Source organism: Argiope bruennichi, chromosome 7 (genome assembly GCF_947563725.1).
Source record: "Argiope bruennichi chromosome 7, qqArgBrue1.1, whole genome shotgun sequence".
NCBI classification, from domain to species: domain Eukaryota; kingdom Metazoa; phylum Arthropoda; class Arachnida; order Araneae; family Araneidae; genus Argiope; species Argiope bruennichi.
In genome coordinates, this window is record NC_079157.1 from 56,565,340 (window position 1) to 56,589,768 (window position 24,429).

The 24,429-nt window shown below is 31.2% G+C and overlaps 1 protein-coding gene across 2 annotated transcripts in view; it reads right to left on the bottom strand.

Moving 5' to 3' along the window:
- The window catches only part of LOC129975238 (uncharacterized), a 126,524-nt gene that overhangs the window by 73,440 nt on the left and 28,655 nt on the right, over window positions 1–24,429 (bottom strand). The gene's annotated exons all lie outside the window — the stretch shown is intronic.

Sequence of the window (24,429 nt, forward strand, 5' to 3'; positions counted from 1 at the left end):
TGAAGTTCCGGAAGTGCAAAAAAATGTACTTAATAGTCATTCGTCTCATCACAATGGCGTTAGACAGGATAAAGAATTTAATGAATGAATTATTAAAATAATAAAAGAGACAGAAGTGATGAATTTTTTGTGTCACATATATTTAAAAGAATATGTTTTAGAATACGACGAATTTTTGTAATAGAAAAATTGCATTTAAGCAGGAAAAATTATGTTGATAATTCTGGTGACGTGTTTTTCTTATTTTGGAGAACATTCTTACACAATTATATTCTTTATTCACGCATTTTTTTAAATGTGATTCCTTTACAGTAATTTCAGATAGAATTTCGTATTGCATCGCTTATATTAAATTCTGGTGTCTTATTATTGCACAAAAACTGAATAAATGAAAGAATATTGAAAGCAATAAGCGTTTCCACAACAAAATTAAGAATCTTTCAGAAGTCCTGATGTAAAATTAGCAGAAATAGATTCTATTTGTACTGAGAATGAAATTTATAAATAAAGCAAATCGATATAACCAATTAATCAGAATCTTCAATATTTAATTTCTTCGATTACAGCTGTAAAAGTTAACAAAGTATTTTAAATACAGTTAAAATATGTTCGATTTCTATTTATAAAAAAAAGTATGACTTTTCTTTAATATCTGTAAGCTGTAATTCTTAAATAAATTTCACTATCTTGGAAGTCATAGAATCATATTCTTAAATTATTTATATGCAATATATATTTGTCTTCAAATTTCCCTCTGAATTAATTATTATAAAATGAAAATAATTTTTGCTATGTCTTCAAATTCTATAAAATGCACTTGGGATTTATTGTTCAGCCAAAAAAATGAGAGAACAAGAAAAAAAATTTCACCTACTTTAAAATTTAATATTCATATTGGATAAGCAAGATACTAAAATGCATTTGCATGCAATTAAAACTTCAAAAAGGAATAAATAAATGACGATACTTCAATATTTTCTGCTGTAAACATCGTTATTAAAATCATAATGCTCAAAATCATTTAATCTTTCCTGACATATATAATAATTAGACAGGTGACCACAAGCACTTAAAAACAATTTATGAAACAGCCCTCTTCAATACACTCTGTTGCTTAAGCCTTGTTGGAGAAATGAGCCTTCAAATTAGGTGCATTACTCCATTAGAAAAAAGAGCCCGACGCAGTTTGTCATGGGTGCTATGAACTGTAATTATCATTCGATATGAAAACAGATGGTCCTATTTATTGACACGTTTTTTAAGTAGAAAATGAGAGGGGATGGAAGAGCAACAGGTATGAACTGCTGCAGACGATGTAGATGGCGTCTACGCCCACAGAAAGCGACGTTTGCGGGGCGTGGGCCCTGTCAGGCCCTCCACCCTTTACTTCCAACACCCACGGAGCACTCGGGGCCTAGTGGATTGGAATGATAAACAGAAAAGGTTACCAGATTTGGCTATAAATCTCTTCTTTCAAAAGATCATATAAAATTACAGCTTACGGTCAACATGCTGAAATTTAACTTATGGAATTTATGAGTTAGATCATGAATATGCGTAAAAATAGAAAACATAACAAACATTCTGTAACTTATATAAAAGAAATTTTGAAGTGAGAAGAAAATTAGATTGATTTTCCAAATTAAAACTATGAAATTGGATTTAGAAAATGAAATAAAGAATTCGTGCCATTTCAGTTTTCAGTGGTTTGATGACATTGCTTATAGGCTACCAAACGGTTAACTGTGAAAAGCATGATAAAAAAATAATTCAATCGTTGAAAAAACTGTTCTGTCAGACAGAATGACACCACTGTATATAATGCTATTACGTTTTAGCATGTACATTCAGTATACATCTCCAGACCATAACATTAATTGTGTGTTTAATACTAGGCCCCATGTAAACAGGACGGAAATTTCCCCATTGCATATTTTATGGCATCACTACCAATAGTCTCATTGTTTTGTAGTGCATTTAACATGAGCTTTTGTCCATGCCAGTTTAATCCTTTCAACTTTTGCTTCAGATTTAAAAATGGCTTTTTTTCTTGGAATTGCTGCATTTAGACCAAATTCTTGAAAATTGTGACAAATCGTTCTTTCATTCAACTTAACATTGCATTGTGCCATTTCCTTTTGTTTACTCCATACGAGTCTTTTCTATCACATAGACATATTCTTTTAAGTATTATATCATCATTTGGTGTTGTACAACATTTCCTGCCTTTATTGATGGTGAATGTTTATTAATTAGTGAATGAGTTTCCTTATACTCCTTCAAAGCTTTAGAAATACCACTGTCAGTTAAATTTCCATCGATGTTTCTTCCTAATTTAATTATAATTAACATCCTGTTTATGCAATAGTAACTTTAGAACTTTTCTTTGGGTGATCAGTCAACTCATTGAACTCTTTTATTTTTTTATGATTTGGGATCTCGTAAAATGGAAGAATTGGACGAATACAAAAGTTACTAAATTCAGTTGATAACAAGATGTTACATGATTGGTTGTGTAAACACACATGGTCATTGAATATATTCAAATAAATAAAAGCAATGTCTTATCAACTCAAACAAGATGTGCATCTTTCATCTGGTTATTTAGCTGCAACTTAAAAAAAAAAATAATGACAATTTCAACATACTTAATGAATTACATGCTTGATTAAATCATGAAAGTGTTTGGATAAGGTACATTTCAAAAGATCTATAAATTTAAAAAGAATTCATGTCATATCAAAGCAAATTCTAAAAATGATAAAATAATTTACATACTACAAGAGATCAAAGGCGTTCCAGAAACTCATACTAAAAAGTGAATAAACAATAATAAAAATGTCGCAGGAAGGGATTATTTCAATTAAAAATAGTTCTGACTTTTATTGGAGTGATATTGATTATTTCATTTTCAGAAACGAATATCAACGGTTAGATAAACTGCACAACAGAATTGTTAGAAATTTCAAACACGTTGGATTAAAAAGCAAATGCTACCACTTCTTCTCTTATTTTCTTATTGTTATCTTATAGAAATGGCAATTTTATCTGATTCAAAGAAATAGCACTCGAGACAACCGTAACAACCGTCCCTTCTAGGTGCGGCATTAATGATAAATTATTCATACCGAACAAGCACAAAAAAGTAATCCAATCTTCTTTAATAAGCCTGATAAGGTATATTAAACAAAGAATCACTGGCTATGAATTAGGCATTTTCACACCCCAATCTACAATTCAGAACAATAATTCCAAAACAACTTTCCATAACGATACCTCTCCAACACACCTTGCATATGTAACTCAGGGAGTTTAAAGACCCATATGTGTCAAAGGCCAGAGGAATGAAGTCCCGTTTTATTAATCCCAATTATTACGTTTCCTCAAGCCAGGAACTTCCTCTAAGACCCCAACTACTGACCTCCAAGAACTTACGAACCTTACCGTGTCACTTCTTTCATTCACAAGCAAAAAAGTCGGAATGGATCTTCTTCAACAACAAACCCTTGCCGCGCATCATAAGCATTTAACCTCAATTTTTGACTCGCTGGCGTGCGCTATTTTCTGCCCGCTCGTTCTTTGTCTTATGCTAATGACGAAGGGTCATTCCAACCAGCGAAAAGGATGGAAAAAGTGAGTATTCATGCCCTGTGGGTGGACTTCTAAAAGGTCCCGAAGAGAGAGAGAGAGAGAGAGAGAGTTAGAAGACCTCGTTCCACCATGCTCTCATTACAGCAGCATTTCACACCTCGCGCAAACAAGTTGCAGATGTCTCATTAAATGGTAATGATTCGTAAGCTAGGCACGCGAAAGCGCATTTGCTTTCAAACTATAAAGACTCATGTGGAATATAGAATTTTTTTTGTTCTACATGAATACTGACCCATTCTTTTCAGCGAGGGCACGTGGCAGGGGAGTGAAAACTAATTGAAATTATTAAATTATTCATGGAATATCTTTTATTTGAGAATATATTAATTATTCCTGGATGGGCGATGAATTAACCTGTTAATTGGAAATTCCAGGGAAAGGCCTCGTGCTTTCTTTCACTTCTGATATATTATGTTCTGGATTATTTATGTAAACAATTTTTTTTAAAAATAAGACGCGTGGCAAAAGTGAAGCAGACGCTCATTGAAATGGTAATGGAATAGAAAGTGAAGCAAATGTTCAATGAAAAGGTAATGGAATAAAACATTTGATTTAGCAACGCCTCTTGCTGAAAAGCATTAACACAGAAATATCATTTAGAAGAAAATTAAAAGTTTTCAATTAAATGAAAATGTTTGCGAAATAGAAAGCTATATTTGAAATCTAATAACTCTTGGCATCTTTTATATTTTATACATTTTGATAAAATATGGTTTTGTAAAGATATGGTGTGGGTTTTTGATAAAGAAAGTGTAGATTTTATCAAAGAAAGTTTTCAATTTAGGATTATCATTGCTGAATAATATTGTAACAAAGGCTGGATTCTTAATTTAGAATATGTGAATACTTTTTCAATCAGCCACGTGGCGAAAGAGTTTGAGTGTTCTTTGGTAATGATTAATTTCAGCTACGCCTTTAATTTAAGTATTATTATACATGTTGAATCAAATTCTGCGAGGGATTTAATATATAGAAATCAAATAATAAATTTGTAATTCTGATTTTGAGTAAATTTCGGATTCTTTTCTTTTATATACGTTGCTTTTTAAAGCAAAATGTCATTATGTAATGAAGCTGTATCTTTCACCAGAAAAGTATGAGAAATTTTATATTTTATACCAAAGGGTTGTAATTATAACTTTGCTTTGCAATGTAAAGCAAGTATATTACACCATTTAGAGTACTTGAGATAAGTGTATTGCAATAACACCACCGTAACAACAAATTAAAGAATTATTTTGTTCAAAAGCAAGATGTTATAATATCTTCTTCAAGCAAGTTTCTAGATCTTTAAATATGAGCAAAATTGTATGATCAAGAATAGAAATAGAAATTAGGTTGTCATCAGATTGCATATGACTGATTTCTAAACATGAGCAAAGTCATAATAGCCATGCAGGGAAATAGGTAACGATTGTTCTTTAATCAAGATAATACTAGATTCTAAATTTTCACATGTGAGCCAAGTCATCATAAACAGCCATACACATAGATATAAAACAGATTTTTTCATAAAAATATCTACCATAGAAGTTCAGTTTAGTCTTAAAATTTTGGCGACTGATACAGAGAATCTTGACGGTAAAAACGCAAGCTTGATTAATGAAATATTATTTTGCATCGTCGATTTTACATCTTATTCTTTCTTCTATGCACCATATGCATGCTGTAATGAAGACTTTCTGGCAGAGGAACGGACAACTGTTTCAGGCAACCCTGGCACCAAGCGGAGATCCACTCCAGATTAGATTGGTATGACTATTTCTCAAAAGTTGTGCGTAATCTGTCTCAAGCTTAATGAAGAAGGGGGTAAATTTTTGAATAAGCTAGGAGACTAGTTTCCTCCAGCGGTGTCGTGGCGAGTTGCTTATTGACGTACCTTCGCATAACCTTGACGGTCCATTGACCGTTACCATTTAGACGCAATTTCGCAACTTCTAAACGACCTTTAATAGTGCGTTCCCTCGCTGTTTTTTTTTTCTGAGAAATTATGTCCTACTCTCCAGAAAAGTATTTTTGCACATTCCGCTAAGCTCCACCCCTTGCGGTCCTTCGATATGTGGAATGAGATGGTCTGTTTTTGCAAATGTAGTTCTGCTTCTTTGGAGCTTTAATTTTTTTCCATTTAAGAGCGTTTACTTCTTGCATACAAATTATACAAAGGAAACGTATTACGAAAGACCAAAGAATTTGACTTGAAGATTTGGATAAAACTCGATATTTCTGAACTTCCTCACTCCACTGAAAAAACTGCCTCCAAAATGTCATTTTTGAGTCCGTACATGTGTCTTTATAAGTAAAATAACATTTTATTTAAATAGCGATATTGTATTTGTGTACCGAATTTAAGACGAAATGCGTCAGTAGAAACAAATGCTTCATCACATAACACATTTTTCCGGATTACGCGAAGAAAATAAATAAAACAGTTCCATATTCCCAAGATTATGTTGCCATGTGTGTTGCCATTCACTCCGAATGAAAAGATGACAGACATTTTTAATTGATTTATTTATTTACTTGCGTGTTGTGACCATTTTATATATGAAATCATGTTTAATTATATTTTAACTAAGAAAATATTTATTATGGATATAACTGAAAATGAGCCTTTGTATAAGGTGTAGAAAATATAAAGTATATAATATTTAAATTACTATATTTATATTGATTATAACTAGTTACAATTATTTCTTTTATTAGTTACCATCTAAACGGCTGTTAATTTAATCTAACCTTAAAAAAACATAATAAAAATCTTATTAAATTCCAATCTCAATGAAAAACCGAAATAAATCATTCAGACAGACGAACATGATTCCAAAAATGTGTTTTCCGGACTCTGGGAGTTCTCAAACGTGGAGATTCGTCAAAATTTCGAATTCGATTTTTTTGGCGATTATAATACTTTCTCCTTTCATATTTCGTATATGAGAAAATAGAAATAAAAATACACGAATCAACTCCAAAATTTTATCATGCGAAGATAATTCGAATCCCGTTTAATTTTTTTAGATACGATTAATCCTTGAATAGAAGGCAAAGACACACTTCGATAACAACTAAAACTTGGAATTCTCTACAAAATGATGCATGACTTATGAGAGAGAAAAAAATAAATAAAGAGAATGTAATGTATTCAAGAAAGATTACTAAATGCACTGATTTGAAAGATAAATTAGATAGTTTCTTCCCAAACATACCGAACTTATCTCGAGTCGGAGCTGAAATAATAATTCTTGACACATTCCAGCATACGAATAACCCTTATCTGTCTCAGCCGGTAATTGTCCCAATCCCTTCTTTAAAATATTTAAATACTTCGTTTTCCTTTTCACTCTTTCTTTTTAAACTCATTCATTATAACAAAAGGAAAAAGTCAGAAATTTACATTGTTCAATGATCACTTCAAGATAACGTCACTCAACTAAAAACGGAGAGCATTTATATTGTGCAGTGACGTTCCAGAGATAGAAATCACCAATCGGTAGGAACGAACCACATAAAAAACTGTTAATGGGGCTGATTTTGGGTAGATAGTTGAATATTTTCCCATCTTGGACGACTTTCACCACCGAACCCGGAAGACAGTCATCAAGAAGCAAATAACTACTGCAAATTGCATGCATTATGGTGACTGCAATTGATACATCTACTGGAGCGTTTATTTCTGGAGCTATAGTCCAGCACGAATGATGGGTGTCTTCTACTCAGAAAAAAATAATAAAACCAGAATCTTAAACAATAGATTATTCAAGTGAACAAATCAAAATTTGAAGTTCTGTCATTTTGAAACAATGTATGTAACAATGTGTCTGTTAAAAGGCAGCAAATTATTTAAATATCATTTTCTCTATTCATTTAAAATGATTGACAGTTAAAACAGTGGCACAATTGCATATTCAGCCCTCTAATTTTTTTTTATCGATCAGTCGTAGAGGCTTCATGTGAAAGTTGATTTGATAATGACAGGATTCTGATTAGAAATTATTTGATAAAGTATGTTTGAATAAGTCATGAATTGCGTTGAAGTCATTTCAAGTGTAATTTTTATAATTCATTAATTTTTTTAATTAAAAATTATTAATGGATTGTTTTGTTGAACAAAATGGGATAAAATCTTTTCTGTATAGGTTGTTTCGCCTGCTAATGAAAGGATGATTTCTGTACACCATCGATTTACATCAGGTTTTCTTAAAATGCAACTTAAGGCAACGAATATCTTCATTTGTCAGTAGACCTGAGCTTATTCAGGTTTTCTTAAATTATAGCGCTGATCTTAAATGGAAACGAATATTTTCAAATAGCAATAGAACAGAGCTTATTAGGACCAGAATTGTCTGGGATAGTCGAAAAATTGATTGATAAAGGCTAAATTTTAAATTATGTTTTCTTTTCTTTTGGCAAGATTTTCCAAAAGTATTTAATTTGTATTTATTTGTATTTAGTATTTAATTAGTTAACAAAGTTATGCGATAATTCTATGATTGTTTCTGGCTCTCATTGCTTTTTTCACATTTCCTCAATCAATCATTAAGGTATTCTCAAAAAAATATTTTCTTCTGTTCAGCAATGCAAAACTTTTCGCACATTTAGAAAGCCTTTAATTTTTTTCATAAAAATAAAGAAATTTGCTCATATTATCATTGAAGAAAGGAATTTTGTGTTTATTAAATTTTAATCTGTAAATAGTTTCTTGATTTATAAAAGATAACCTCCGAATAACCTCTCAGAATCTTTCGCATTTGTTAATATATTCTCCAATACCAATTTAACTTTTTCGAAAAATTTCTTTGATTTTATTAAAAAAATGAAAAACCCAGTTCAATTTTCTGATGCCAATTCGATCAACAGAGACCTTGGTTGTTAGAGCTCCAATTAATTAATGTACTAGAGTACACTATAACGGGATCTATAATATAACAATCCAGCATTTATAAGACACTGTTCTGCTTAAAACTTAATCGCAAAGAAAGGTTGTATTACAAAAATATTTATTTGGAGAACTGAAGTCAAGAATTATAATGATATTTCTCGTTATTACGGCTGCCGTAGGGTATTTTGATAATCTCGGCTTCAACAAATGGTCTAAAAACGAGGTGTAGCGATGCTACGCCAAACACTGATAGAACTCGATTCTATCAAAGATTTGCCAAACATGTAGGGTTAGTTCACATTATTGTCATTAAGGCCCAAACACTCTCATGTTGATATGGCATGAAAATTTGCTATGCTTGTTGGCTTAAGTGTCAATTGTCCAATATCAATGGTCTGTCTCCAAATCCATTGAAGTAGCTTCAAAATGAGTCGCTAATCAAACAAATGAAAAATGATCTTGATTGATTATTTTGTTTACAATTTTATTCATTTTAGCTTGACTTAATACTTTTATCAATATCAAGAGAAAAACAATAAAAGAATTGAGAATAAAAAAATCAAAATTCACGCCATCTGGAGATTGACCCACAAAAATTTAGTCTGTTACATCAATCAATCAAATTTCTAAATTACAATCCTCTGTAAAATAATGATCGATAATAAAAGAGCAATTGGCGATAAATATTGGCGACAGCTGGTTCTTCATCAATTTCAAATTGATGTACTTCATACTTGGTTATTTATTTTTTTACATTTATCACTTCAAATCATTGAAAGTTACAAGTTAACAATAGTAGACAAAGACATCCAACTTCAAATTTTTTCTTCACATAACGCAGGCAACGTAAACACAAATATTTCTTTCCTTTTTTTTTTTTTTTTTTTTGCACTCAAAGGATGTGGAAATGGTAATGTTCCTTTTTTTCTCTCCTTATTTACTGAGACAAGTGCAATTGTATTTCAATCGCTCTGTCGTAAATTAGTGTCGTAAGAGCAGCAACCAAGGGTCATCTTGTGTTATAAACAGCACTTCGTCAAAGCTGAGAGATTTCTCACTCTAGCTGCTGGTTTTTTTTTATTTATATTTCTCATTTTATTCTTTTTTTTGTGTGTGTGGTTTTAAGATTCAAAAATCTGTCGGTATGTGCGGAATTCTACATTCTACAGAACTTTCTGTAGAATATCAAGTATTTTTCTTGACCTCTGAGAGAAATGAAATTTAGTAAGTTATGTACAATTATTTCAGGCTTCTTATTCTTGGCTTACTGTACTTAAAGCCCGCTCGTACAACTCTTCGCCAGTATTATGTCGAGAATGAATTCATTCTATACACGTTTTTTCCACTCGTCAGTTTGTTCTCTTTCGTTTTAGTTCTTGAAAAGACCAAGATTGTTTACTCTTCATTTACAGGGTGGCCACAAAGTTCCATCACCCCTAACATGCGTAAAGAAAATATACAGCCTATTTTTTTTTTTTGTGTGTGTGTGTGTGTGTAGGAATGTGTATTTAACGTAACCATACATTCTTCAGTTTCAGCGGCGATACGGCATAATAATAATCTATTATTATATTACATTATAGTCCCATTATTATCACGGCACAAGAAGAATATACCATCATGCTCTGTACGATATTTTGTGTTTTTGTTTCGGTTTAAGCTATGTTTCAATTATTTCATCATAATTGTATACATACAAATTTATTGCTGATTTTATTTTTAATTTTTAATTTCTAATTTTTATTTTAATCTTGACAACCAAGCGCTTACATTTCTTTTTTTTATTTTCTTTATACAAAAATAATTGATGGCTTTCTAAAAATTTAAATCTTAAGTTAAAAAGTATAATTACAATAGAAAAATGTCATATTTTTAATACTAAAACAACAACTCCCCATTAAACTCATTTTAAAATAGACATAATTAAATATTAATCATTTTTTAATTATTAAATCGAAAATAAAAGATGTTAATGAACACTTTAATGTTTATTTGTAAACTTATTTAAAAGCATCATGATGTCATGGGACTGGTCTTCATTAGAAAGGTTCTTATACACTGTGAAGAGAACACTGCAGCACATTTAAAACAAAATGGTTTTAATGCCTGATAATTTGATGTAATCTTGGACATGAAAATATATCTAAACGATTCAACTGAAATTAACTATAACCAATATTCCCGGCAGACCAGCTGGCTATCAAAGATGACTGCTAAATAATAATAATAAGAAAAAAAAAAAATATGAGCAAATTTACATACTTCACATGCAAGAGTAACTTGGAAAAATTAGAATATGGAATCTGCGTGTACTTAAAGTGCACTGAATCTTTTAAATTAAATGCTACTACTGAAGGAATGTAGTTTTCTGATCAGTAAAATTCTCCAATAATCAGCTGCATGTTTTGTGCATCTTAATCAAATCCAAATATCATACCTCTAATTTAGCCAATCGGTCCCTATTGAAAAATAATGCAACTTAAAATATACAGTTGTTGCATATTTATTTGATATTTTCCAAAACTGAAGCCAGTGTCAATTAACTTTGAACTCCACCGACGACTTTTCCAGAAATATAAGACCCATCATCAGATAAGAAAGTTCAAAAGATAAATCTCGGAATGATACCAGTGGTCAGATACGTTTCAAAACCGATGTGAACGGACGGCCTTCAGGCGATACCTTCGATAAGGTTCACGTCTTTATCGACACCACAATCACGACTGCCAATTAAACCTGCTGCCCACTACCAGTCCGTATCCCACGGAATCATCTGCCACAGGTGGGCGAAAACAAGCGAGTCCGAAGAAAAAGTGTTATTGCTTCCACGGAAATCGAAAACAATAACTTTCCCCTCATCCTACAGGTGGGTGTGGGATCAGAGAACCCCAAATCAATGGATAAAAACCCATTCGAAGAACTAATTATACTATGTCTTATCTTTGATAGGGCGAATAACCATTTTATGGCCTTTAATGTACTCATCCAAACTCTCATGCCTTTAAATTTTGTTGCAACTCAATTGTCATCCATTGACTGATATCGGTGCATTAAACAGTTGTATGTGCATTAGATACTGCATCCGTAATCGAATCATAGAAGGTCATGTGTCGAAAGGCTGGACCTGTGAATTTTATGGCTTATATGATAATTCTCAAAGGTGGAACTTATAACAAAAGACCTAAGATTGAATGGTAATATACAAAGGTCAAGCAATATACTTTCTGCAATGATTCTTCACTCATGGCACTTTCAATGGCTTTAACTGCAGAACAATCCAAATAAGTATAGAATTCGGTCTTCCACATGCACTATATACCTTTGTTTTCAACCAACCCGTAAATCTAGCAAGATACGCCTATGACGAAAAGGGGCGAGAGAATACAAAGGTCAGAACCTCTGGTCATCAGATTCATGTGGAATGTTCGACGTATAATTCTTTGGTTGCAATTCTTTTATAAATGCCGCTGATAAAGCTGTTTTTGTCCTAACTTGTAAAACTAGTGACACACACCCTTTGATACAAAAAAAAAAGAAAGAAAAAAAAAAAAAAAAGAAGAAAGTGAGAGAGAAAAAAGAGGAAAGGTGAAAAAAGGAAAGTTTCAATTGGTCATTGCTCTCTCTTTGCAGAGTATCTAATGCACGCGGTAAACATTCTAAATCAAGGACTCTTCAACTTCCAGAATATATTGCAAACATAGCTTTCCTCTTCAATCTAGTTCATAATGTTCAGATAAAATCTAAGTTCTTTATTTAAGTGAGATGTTATATATATTTTGCAGGTTGTGTACTTACATAACAATGTTTATTGCAAAATATGAGGCTAAAAAATTGCTCGGAGCTGAGAAGATTGCTATCTGCTTAATATATAGTTGAAAACACATTCTGAAAATGCTTACAGAATTACAAAAAATATAAAAAATAGTACTTGTTATCAACTATGACTCACCAAAGTGTTGCATATCACTAACTGATAAAATTCAGGGGAGGGGGTCGATCGATTTTTGATATCGATTCCCCCGATTGATATAAAAAATAACAGTAAAAAATGATAGTAAATAAAAAGTAATTGTTATAGTATAATTGGTACAATATAATTCAAGACCTTCTTTATAAAGGTCCCAAAATTCCTAAAATTAATAAAGGAAACTATGTATAACGAAAATATTATTGTTATTATTATCGCTTTACCACAGTAAAAATATGAAATAATTGTTATCAAATCAAACGAGAACTAGAAAGATGAAAAAAATCAATTATATGTTTTTAACTCAATAAAAAAATTGCCATTTTTTTCACAAAAATGTTAATTCTCTGTTCAGATTCCAGAGAAGAAAAAGAAGGCAATATTCTCAAGTTCATTTCAGATAATGTATCAAGATAGTTAAACTTGAGCGTCTCTCAACCGTATGTGCCAGATTTCTATAGCTAAATCTAGATTTATTACTTACACAACACCCACCTGTGAAAATCCTGCTCAATTAACTCAGTATGCTCGTCTCGAGAAATCATGCTTTATATCAATCAACCAAGATAAAAGAAAAGTCATTGCCTATCAAGTCGAGCTTAAATTAGATCTCAAGATAGTCCACCTACGCTCAGTGGATCGTTCTTCAGTCGATGGCCATGAGTCCCTCAAAGATAATTCGCAACAGGGGGCTAAAAGCAAGAAGGACCTCCTGTTCCAAGTTAATGGTTATCAACCTGAGTAATAATCATTCTGTCTATTCAGTATTAGCATAATATCTGTCAGTGTCTTTTTCTTATCACTGATCAGACCCTAAACTAAACGCTTGGATTCAGCTGTGGAATGGAACAGTCTCTGGTTAATTATGCATCTATTTTATTCAGTTCTTGGAGCAGAAATCATTTGGAAATGCTGTCAAGGGGTTGCCGTTCACGTCTGTCGTCTGTCATTACTTCCAGAACTTTCTGTTAGAATGAGAAAGTTTTAAGTGATACTAGAGTGACGTTCTATATCTTAGGGCTTCTGTCTGTCTGTGTGATTTTTTTTCCTCTAACGATAGTGAAAGGCAAAAAAGCATTGATGAGAAGGAATTATAGGCTAAGTGCTGCAAATAGATTCATTTTTGAAACATTAGATAATAATTTCTTGTTATTTTGTGTGCCGAAGTATCTTGTATTGTCTTTGTAACAAATTCGCAAATAATTCAATGCAAAAGACAAAAGAAAAGAGATTTTAAATTACAATGAATAGATGCAACGAATAGAGTGTTTTGCTTCTCAAATAATCGTCATTAACGATTTAATGAAGAACAGATGGTAGTTAGCTAATGATGTTAATAATAACTCAATTACAATTTTTGTGACAAGTGAGGTGTTCTTTAAATTCTTTTACAACGTCCTATCTTTTATAATATATCTTTAATAATATGTCAGATTTGATCTGACTGACTGATTTGTAAGATTACCGCACATTTTATAGTTTCATAAGAATATTTTGAGGCAATCTTCGCAATGTTGTATCAGATGATGAAAACTTCACCTCAGCTGGCAAATTAGAAATTTCCAGTTTATTTATAATAAAAATTAATCTGGAGCAGACAGTTTCACCTGCACTGAGTTCTAAAGAGTCTAAATAAGTCGTATTTGCTCATATTTTCACTTTGAAATAATTTTCAAAACCTCAATATTAAGTTGCATTTAGAGTACAGAGAATTTTTTACAATTTTTTGATTATTCAAACCGGTGCAATAAAATATTCAAAATCTCTAGAATTAATATGCCCTATATAGTTTATTGATGTGATAATTAAATATTTCCATCAAAATAAACTAACCTGAAAATTACAAAAATGTATTCAAAGTTTATATTATCTTATAGAGACTTGTATTTATTTCATATTTCACTACTTTTCAGCAAAAATTAATAAATTGGCTTTAGTGATAGCAGCGGGAATGGTTCACCCCCCAAACTTTCTAATAAAAGTCATATTCCCAGTACACCCTCACAGAGATTATGGCCCTTAGTAATATCGAGAAAGACACGAATGTTCACTTTTGCATAAGAATGTAAAAATAGACGAATGGTCTATCGATTAATGGATTCGGCTCAAAATTTGATAATATTTTATTCTTAGATGCAAACAATATGTGCAAAATTTTATCCAACTAGAAACTCTGTGTTTCGAAGTGTTTATTTACACTTATACTCGGTCAGACAGACTGACGAACTCCATCAGTATGGATTTTGTGCAAAATTTTATAGAAATCCGCAAATCTGGTGTAAAGAAAAAAGACTAAATTTCATCCGTCTTCCTCAAAGAGTTTATTAATTTTCTTTGACAGATATAAATCCAAAAATGAGTTTTTCTAACTCATGGATATCTGGAACGTACACATTGATTAAAATATTTTCGATGTTTCGATTTCGATTTTTTTTTGATGAATTACTTTACTTTATCTTTGTAACTTTTCATAGAGAAAGTAAAAAGTACAATTAAAAATATTTATTAAAATTCTTTTTGGAAATAAAAACTTATAAAAATTTAGGGAAAAAAAAGAAAAGTAATAGTTCTCTACTGAGTCGTAAGTCTTAAAAAATTGAGACTGTTCAAAAACCGTTTTAAAATTCAAAGCAACGACAGACTTTCTATCAAAAACTGTTAAGTTTTTATTCAAGCCAAGTTGGCTGATGAGTTTAAAAAAGAGGTCACTTTAGACCTGAAGGAACTAAACATTCATTCTCGAATTGCCAGAACGTTAAACTTTGGTTTAAATACAACGATTTCCTGTTTCTTTTTTACTTTAAATGTTGCCATTGTTACCACTTTATCGTGCATTATCTGTTTTTTTCTGGAATAAAAAAAAACATAACAGTTTGCAAGGTTGATAACCTAAAGCAGTGTTACTCGCTATTTATTTTCACATACCCCCTGGAAATGCGAAAGTAACTGGCGCATATTATAACTTTACAATATAGGTAAGCCAGCAGTAATCGCATATCGTTTATCACGTGAAAGATATGGAATATGAAAAATAAAAGAAAGATAAAAACTACGACGTGTTTTGGTTTTTAATCACTAGATGCCTTGGGGACCAAGTGGTTCACTATGCATATTGATATGTTTAATTTCAGTTAAATCTCTTATGTATAGCTTGAGTTTTAGGATTCCTTTAATAAAGTACTTTAGGCATCCAATTGTGACAAATATGTGATATTTAATAGACTTTTATCTCCGTTATTTATTGCATACATGGACCTACCTAATGGATTCAAGTACTATGACCACAATAACTACTGAAAATATTATTGTACAAATTTATTTATTACAAATTATTATGTTATTAAGTATATAAGTTTAATTGCCGTGAATTTTTGTCAGTTTTTCCTGAAATTTGATTATTATTTTTTTAATTTAATATTTTTATTAAAAACTTAACTGTCCGGGTCATCAATCTTCGTCTTTTAATTGTGCGTCGTGTTTTGAGATAATGTTATTTAACTTTTTCATTCCTTACGTAAACTGTGCAGTTGGTAAATAGAATCTTTAGCTTTTAAGTTTAAAAGCAAATTATGCGATTAAGCATTTGATGAAACGAAGAAAACAATTAGAATCTCATTGCAACAATAAAAAATCCTTTTAAAAAATTCTGCAATTTAAAAAAGAATTAGAAAAATGCAGGAGAAAAAGTACGACAATTAAACTGACATTATTTGAAGACTTTTTTTTTTAAATATTAAAATGTTGTAAAAACCATATTTGGGCAATAATATTTTCAAAAGTTACAGTGCGAAAGTTTTGGAATCTCGTTGAATTTTTAATTAATTAAAGTTTTGAGAATTCGCTAAATGGTTTATTTTTTTTACCTTCTACAGATTATTTGGGCCAAATTTGGTAGCTCTAAAATTCCTATAGTCTGTTTTGTAGACAATAATCAGATACGTAGATAAACAGACACATATTCTTCTATATTATTAGCAGAGACATATATTTGATATAGTATGGAATCAAAAAACGATTGAGTATTTTGATTATTAATCATTTGCATGGGTTAACTGATGATAGGATAAATTCACATGACATCACAATCATGTAATAAATGCAACTGCTGGCCTGTTATGACATTTAATAGCACATTGTCATTTAGCCTGCGACTTCACTTATACCATAACCCTTTAAAGGGCATTTTTTTCTAGTCATATTTTGTGAATAAATTTTTAGGCTTCAAATTAGAATAAGAAAAGGGATTCATTTAGCTTATTAGATAAATTTAATTTGATTAATTAATTATTTTGGTTAATTAATAATTAAGTAACAAATCAAGACACATCATTTTGTCTGAGATAAAGAACTGAAGCATCTAAGTTTCTGACTTACTAAAAAAATTTGTCAGAACTTATGCCAACCTACATAATTTCATACAAAGATTGATAAATTTGGTGGGAAGCATACTTCCCATGGCCCTACAAAGGGTTAAATTAATATTTAAAAGAAATTAATATTTTTTAAATAATGAAAAAGCCTCCAAAAGTTTCAAACGTTGAGAACATTCAAGAAAACGTGTTTTATTAACATGAAACGAAGGATTCAGAAAACAAAATGAAAAACTTTATGAAGGAATGAATGCTCTTTTCCTTTTGCCAATGGAAAAAAAAGAAAAGAAAAATTGACGTTTAAAAAGAAACCCTTTGGTTCTTTAAGTCAGTGCCCACGCTTAAAAGTCCAGACTAGATTCAGTAATAGTTTCACAAGTGATGGACCGATCGATCGTATCATAATCAAGAACTCATTATTATTCCATTTATATTATTATTCATAAAAAGTAAAAGCTATATACATAGAACCTTCTTCTAATAGTATATCAAATTTATAATAACTTGAATAGCTATTTTAATTAAATGAATGACAGAAAAATGTATCGAAACATTTCCAAATATTTTTTTTTTCACATCGTTGACCACAGAGGCAAACTAACAGATATCGGTCGAACCCTAAACGCTGAGGTTAAAGTACCGAAAGAAGTCAAGTGTTTTATAGACAATTTATAGGCAGATAATTGGCAATCTGAGATTATGGTATCATAAACAAGTCAATAAATTTTTTTCCGTGATGATGAAAACGATTTCCTACAGCTTTATTTTCTTTAATTCTGACAGTAATAGATGAAACTCAGATCGGTGTACCGATATTGTAAGAAAAATGAAGAAAAGGTGAATTCAGAGGTCAAAGGTGAAAACAGCATTGTTGGTAAATTAATTATTATCTTTAATGAGGGAATGAAATAATGTTAATTTATAGCATATAAATAAAGGAGAATCAAAAAGATATTCGAAATTCTAGCACGAAACATCATATTATGATTACGTTTTAGATTTGATTTGTCTATTTTTATCTTAATTTTAAAATGTACTTTTAATTATATGGCAGTGATAATATGCACGCATACACAAAAAAGGATATTTAATGTCATCACAATATGTATAAGACGCTGTAACCAAAAGAAACGCATTCTTGTAAAATTCATTTAAAAAATATTTTAAAATATTTATTTAACTTAGAAAAAAAATTGTAAAAAAATGAAATTTGTACTTATTGTTTTAATTTTAAAAGGGCATTAAAATAATTTTGTAGAATAAAATAAATTGAAGCTATTTAAGAAAAACGTTAAAATATTTATTAATTTTTAATTCAAATTATGTAAACCCTTTTTTAATGAGCATGCATCTGTTATCCAAGAAGTCACTAAGTGCCAAATCTCGAAATTCTAGGTCTTATAGAGTGATTTGAACAATTATTTTCCTTATAAATATCACAGTTTCCAGATATATATCATTCTTTAAATGTTATTATAGTAAAAATAAATGATAAACAATGGATTTAATTTTACATTACAATCACATAGAAACGTGAGCTCACATATCTTACTCTATTCCTCTAAAACAACATTATCTATTCCTCTAATCTGACAGTTCCTCTAATATGTCTAACTAGCGTAGAACGTTTGACGTCTTCATAATAACATTGTTCGCAATTAAACATGGAAATGGTTTTAAATATTAGTTGAACAATTTTTTAGCATAAAAAATTAATTTGTCATAAGAATACGTGGTTAATTTACATTATTCGAAACAGAAATTTTTTTGTCAACTGAGTTAATATGATGTCATTATTCCATTGAAAAAAAATTTACAGATTTATTGTTTTTAACATGTTTTTTCATTTAATGCAAAAGTTTTTTCTCATTAATACTAATTCGATATACAAATTTTAAAGTTTATCTAAAACAAACTGCAAAGCAATAAGCTTATAATGATATAAAGAAACACAGATAATTTGCTAACCTAAATCAACTTATTTGTTTTTGATATAATTCAAATTACTTTTATCAGTATTGAAATAAATCGTAACAACAAAAACACCCACATTCAAAATTTGATATTTTAATTTAAAATCTATTTATTCTTTAGTTATCATTACTTCCCTAAAAACTGTTCGTTTTCTATCAGTTGTAGTCACGATTTTAAAAAAGGAAAACGTTTTTCGATTTAATAATCCAGATAATCTATAGCACTTTCTATGTAGATCTAGAAACGTTTTTTCTCAGCTTTTAACAATCGAAGAGTGGCAGAGTTCGTGTTTAGATTTTGCAGATTAGGATATTTTTATAGCCAATCATTATCTGCAAACGATTTTCTTTCATAATTTTAAGAACGAGGAATTTCCGCTAAGTTCCACACTTCCGTCAAACTTCCATAATCTAAACTACATTATCTACAGGAAATGAGCGATTTTTGAATAGATTTTTCCTTTAGCATGAGTTCAGTAAATTTTTAAAAGAAATGCTTTTAAACAGCGATGGATAAGGATAGAACTGAAATAAAATATCGATTCTTCATCGAATTCTTCATTGCTATTTTTATTCCAATGATGCTGTCTTTCAACAAGGCAGTCAGTCCCAATGATTACATCAAGTTTGGATTCAGAAATTATGGTTAATATGTATTCAAATGTGCATGTTTACAATCGTAATACATTCAAAATGGCTGTAAGATGCTAGAATTTATGTAGATTTCATACATTTCTGCATGTACAAACAATGTCTATCATCTAGTAGTAAGAGCGTTTCACCAAACTTGATGGTTTATTGCTTGCAGCAATATTGGTTCGGAAACCATGCGGAACTTACATCTGCTTTTTTCCCATAATAATAAAAGAAAATTGAGGAGAATGTTGGAAAAGTAATAGTTTCTCGAATGTTCTTTTTCCTTTTTAAAAAAATTGAAAATTTGACTACATAAATTAAACCAACTATAAATAAATAATACAGAAGAATTTTGATAACCTGATTATATTGATATCTGTTGAGTTTTGTAGCTCGTCCAAACTCAATGGAATACTTGACAAGGCTATGAAGTTATATGACAAATATAACAGCGTATGTCATTTAATATCTAACTATAAGTAATATCACATCTTTCTTCATCACTTGTTAGAATCGTAGTAAATCCCAAAATGAAATTTATTTGTATTTAATGAGATAAATTAACTTTAATGCGTATATATGTATAATGATTTCAAGGCCGCGGTGGCCTGGTGGTAAGGTCTCGGCTTCGGAACTGGAGGGTTGCAGGTTCGAGATCCGATTCCATCGAAGAACTGTCGTGTAAGAGGGCCTGTTGCACGTTAAATCCGCCCTGACCAAACGTCCTCCCGCTGGCGTGGTGTGGAGTGGAGAGGGGGGGGGCCTCGTCATCTGACCGCGGTTCAAAATTACGAGGCTCGTCCCAAAATAGCCCTAGTGTTGCTTTAAACGGGACGTTAATATAACTAAAACTACACAGTGATTTTAATCCAAACCGTATTAGAATATCTCTTCACTTTGAATGTGTCAGCTCTTTCATTTTATTATAATTCTTTTAAGAAAGTAGAAGAAGAAGAAAAATTGGTAAATTCTACAAAATATTTATTTATGATTTTACTCTATTTTGAAAATTTTAAGAAATGGAAAATTTCCAAAAATGAAATTGAAGTGAAATAAAAAAAAAGAGAGAAAGCGAGAAAAATGTTTTTAAAATAAAGATGTTCCATTTGTTTCTTGGCTCAGTTCATTCCAAAGTATCAGAATTTATCGACCTTGCTCGACTTGAAGAAAGTGTAGTGATTAACTCGAATTTTCGAATGGTACTCAAAATTCCATAAATGTCCTTCAGTGTATTTATATATATATAGTTCTATTCGACCTTGCCTGGAGAAAAACTGCGGTTGAACCGCATTTTCTTTTTTTGGCTCCAACTGTCTGGTCACATCCAAAATATACATTTAGACTCCTTCAAAGCACCTGTCCACAAAATCGTGCAAAAAGAAGAACCGTTAGAGCATACCTTGTGGCCGAGAAATTACTTGGAACTTAAAAGAAAATGTAACATTAAGTGTTAACTAATAAATGGTTGGTAATAAAGATAATTTGAAAAGTAAGAATTAAGGCAGTTGCGTTCGTATAATTGTTACCTCTGCTCCAGACTTTCTTTGATTCGTAGGTTTAACTTAGAGAATAGATGAAACAGGATTTGGAGATTATATACTTCCAAACCAACATTTTTAACCTGTCATTACGATTTTAAGAATAAAGCTAGGATAAGGAATTTGCGAAAATAATGGGTTAGAGCATGGATCCCTAAACTTTTTTTATATTGACCCAAAGTTAGAAAATTAATCAAAAATGAAGCCTTAATTAATGATAATAAAAGAAATCTCAGTTAAAAGGAGTTGCGTGATAAAATTTTCTAAAATCTTTCAAGTAAAAAAGATTTTATTGGTCATTTTCGCCTCATAGACGCTGCAAGATTTGACAAGACATCTAAAGATATTTTTCGTGGTTTCATCAACGGTTAAAAATGACAGTTAAAGAAAGCCTATTCGGGTTTCGTTGCACCGTCAATTTTAAATCAAGACAACAGATACTATTAGGTGCTTGCATGTATTTTTATTAGTGACATCTATTGGTAAACATGTGAAGTATCTATATAAATGACAATGGTTTTCCGTTTTACCAATTTACTATTACTATAATGTTAGCATTTTGAAAGTTTTCTCTTTAGTATTATTGAGTTATTCATGTATAAAGACCCCAATCATGGAATGCTTCAAAGTGAATTTTAAACATTCATTGCCTTTTTTTTGTTTGTTTGATTTGGAGAATTCTGCTGCCGAAGTCCATCAGACACTTTTAGAAATGTATGGCGATGCTGCTCGGTCATATCCCAATGATCGATTTTGGTTTAAACGATTTAAGAGTGGGGATTTCGATGTTAATGAGAAAGAACGGCTTGGAGAACCAAAAATTTGGAAGACAATCCATTGCAAGACTTATCGAAATGCTGGACCAAAAATGATTGAAAATATTTTGATCGATATATATTGCCTTTTTAAAATGAAAAAATAATCAAAATGCATACAACCACCTAATAATAATCACCATAAATACGCAATTTATAATTTAATTAATACTTATGGAATTCTAAAGTAAAAAAAAAATATTTTCACTAGATAGCTCTTTTCTTTCCTTTTTTTTTGTGTCCTTTCATTTCCTATAATCTGAAAGGGATATTCTTGAAATCTTGCGTTCACACGATCATTGCTTTTTTTTATCAATTGTATTATGAAGACGCATGCTTCAATTTGCAATGCCTTAAACTACAGTACACTCCCGAATATCCGGATTCAGTACTATCCGGCCTAATTTTCTTTTGTCGTAATTTAAAGGAAGGCAAGGCGTCTACTAAATCATCTCTTAAGGACTTTTCATATCTGTGTAATCATTTATCAGTGAAAAATAAAATCAGTTAGAGCCAATTTTATTAAAAATTAGGCCTACGATTTACGTTAAAGTTTCGTTTATTTTTCCTGCATTTATGTTGAGCATTATAGAATTTATGTTAAAATGAGAACACTCGACATCCTTTAAATTACTTTTTTTCTAATAAATTCTAGAAAGCTGCAGCGCAATATATAAATATATATAAACTACAAGTACAGAACCTTCTATTTTAACTCAACATGTTACCAACAACTACTTTTATGATTCACCAGGCCGTGGTCGCTTTCACATTCTAGGTGGTTTGTGATAAATGGAGGGCTTAGTACTCAATAAGAAGTGAGAAAATACGTACTATAACAGTGAATTTTGGTATAAAAACTTGTATCTTCTGGTATTGGTGGACAAAGATATGAATTCATGGAACTCCGGCCTATAAAGCTTTTTTGTTTCCGCCACATTGGGCCGGATATTCGGGAGTGCATTGTATTCTGTTCATAGGGAAGGCTGGATTTTGTCGACCTATCCACTTGTGGGGTTTGCCAGTCTCTCACAATATTTCAGATTTAGAACATTGGGAACATACTATTCTTAGAACCGACAAATAGCAGGGTTTGCATCCAAATTTCATGTATCTAAAGGTGCTGAAATCTCCAACCCTGCCAGTCATCGCTCTTGGGCCCGACGCATAAACATGGGAATCGGTTGGATGCGAGGCGGTCAGGTGGGCGATCGGGGCATGAATCATCGAATAAGGTCGATCCGTAGGTAGTGGGACAAGGATGTTGCCTTCACTTCTCCAGAAAAAAATGAACAGTTTTCAAGAAAAGGAGAGATTACTCTCCTGCAGTGTGGGCCACACTGTCGCTTCGTCACGTACGTACCCTCGTGTGCCCACGTGAGAAGGGGCGGATGACGACACAGCCGTTTTGTGTTTGGTGAACGAAAGGTGAAAAGCCCTGCTTCAAAGTTTACGTTTTTCAGGGGAGACCCGTTGGGATGACGAAGGGAATGTGGGCGCCCCGGTCGCGCCAGGAAACTCTGATGTGAAAGAAGCAGCTGATGCGTGGCACGGGATGTCGCGAAGGAGTTCGATGCGGTTTACATTATGTTTGCGAAATGATAAAAGACCTCTGGCTCAAATTCCAAGAGAGGTTTCATTCATAGAATCTTAGTGGCTGTTGACAAAGTCAGAACACCTGATGTCTAGAGAATAATGTGGTTTAGTGCTGTAATTATCTTTGAGATCATCTATGCTTATTTGCTTTTGGTTGGCAAATATTGTATAACGAATTTACAGAGTTTAAGAACGTAATAGGTTCTGTGTATTATTTAAGAAAGCCAGAAATCTAATGTTTTTAGCCCTAAAATCTTGTTTAATGTTAGTCATAGATTTCTTGAATCTTTTAATAATTGATATTTTTGCTGTGATTATATCTAAGATAAAAATATATGTCTTTTTTTTAGTTTAGTTTGGTCATTTTGGGCAGCAGTTTTTCATTTACAGTCGTCGTTGGTCAAAAAATACTTTTATTTAATATTAAAGATTTTTCAATTATTCATATAAAAATTAAAGATTGCTTTATACAAAACAGTATAACTTTGAAATGTCCTTAAATGAATGAAAGAAAATCAGTATTTTCTCACTGTGCTATAAAAAAGAGAACACATTTGATTCTTAAAAAGGAATATTTCAACACTATCAAAAATATTTAACATCTAAACTAGTGCTATTTTAAAATTCAGTCCCCCTCTTTAACGTTCTATTCTCCACAATATTTTCTTTATCAAAAACATTAAAAGTGTTCGGAAAACATTTTTTGGCAAGGCGAATAAGGGGAAGCAACAACATTTTGATAGTCAATGTGGAGACAAAAAGTGGAGATCTTTATAAATTTTAAAGACATAAAAGAGTATAATTCGGTTTTAACGGTGACTAAGAGCGCCAAGAAAAAAAATTCGCCAAATTATAAAAATATACTCAAGTGCATTATTATTTATTATGAAACATTTTGAATGTGCTATCACATGCTATATAGTTTGACTGTTGAAATCGCCAAACTGGCGAAATTTTTCCTTGGCGCATTTTTGGTTGCCTTTAAAACCGAATAGTACCCATAAAAG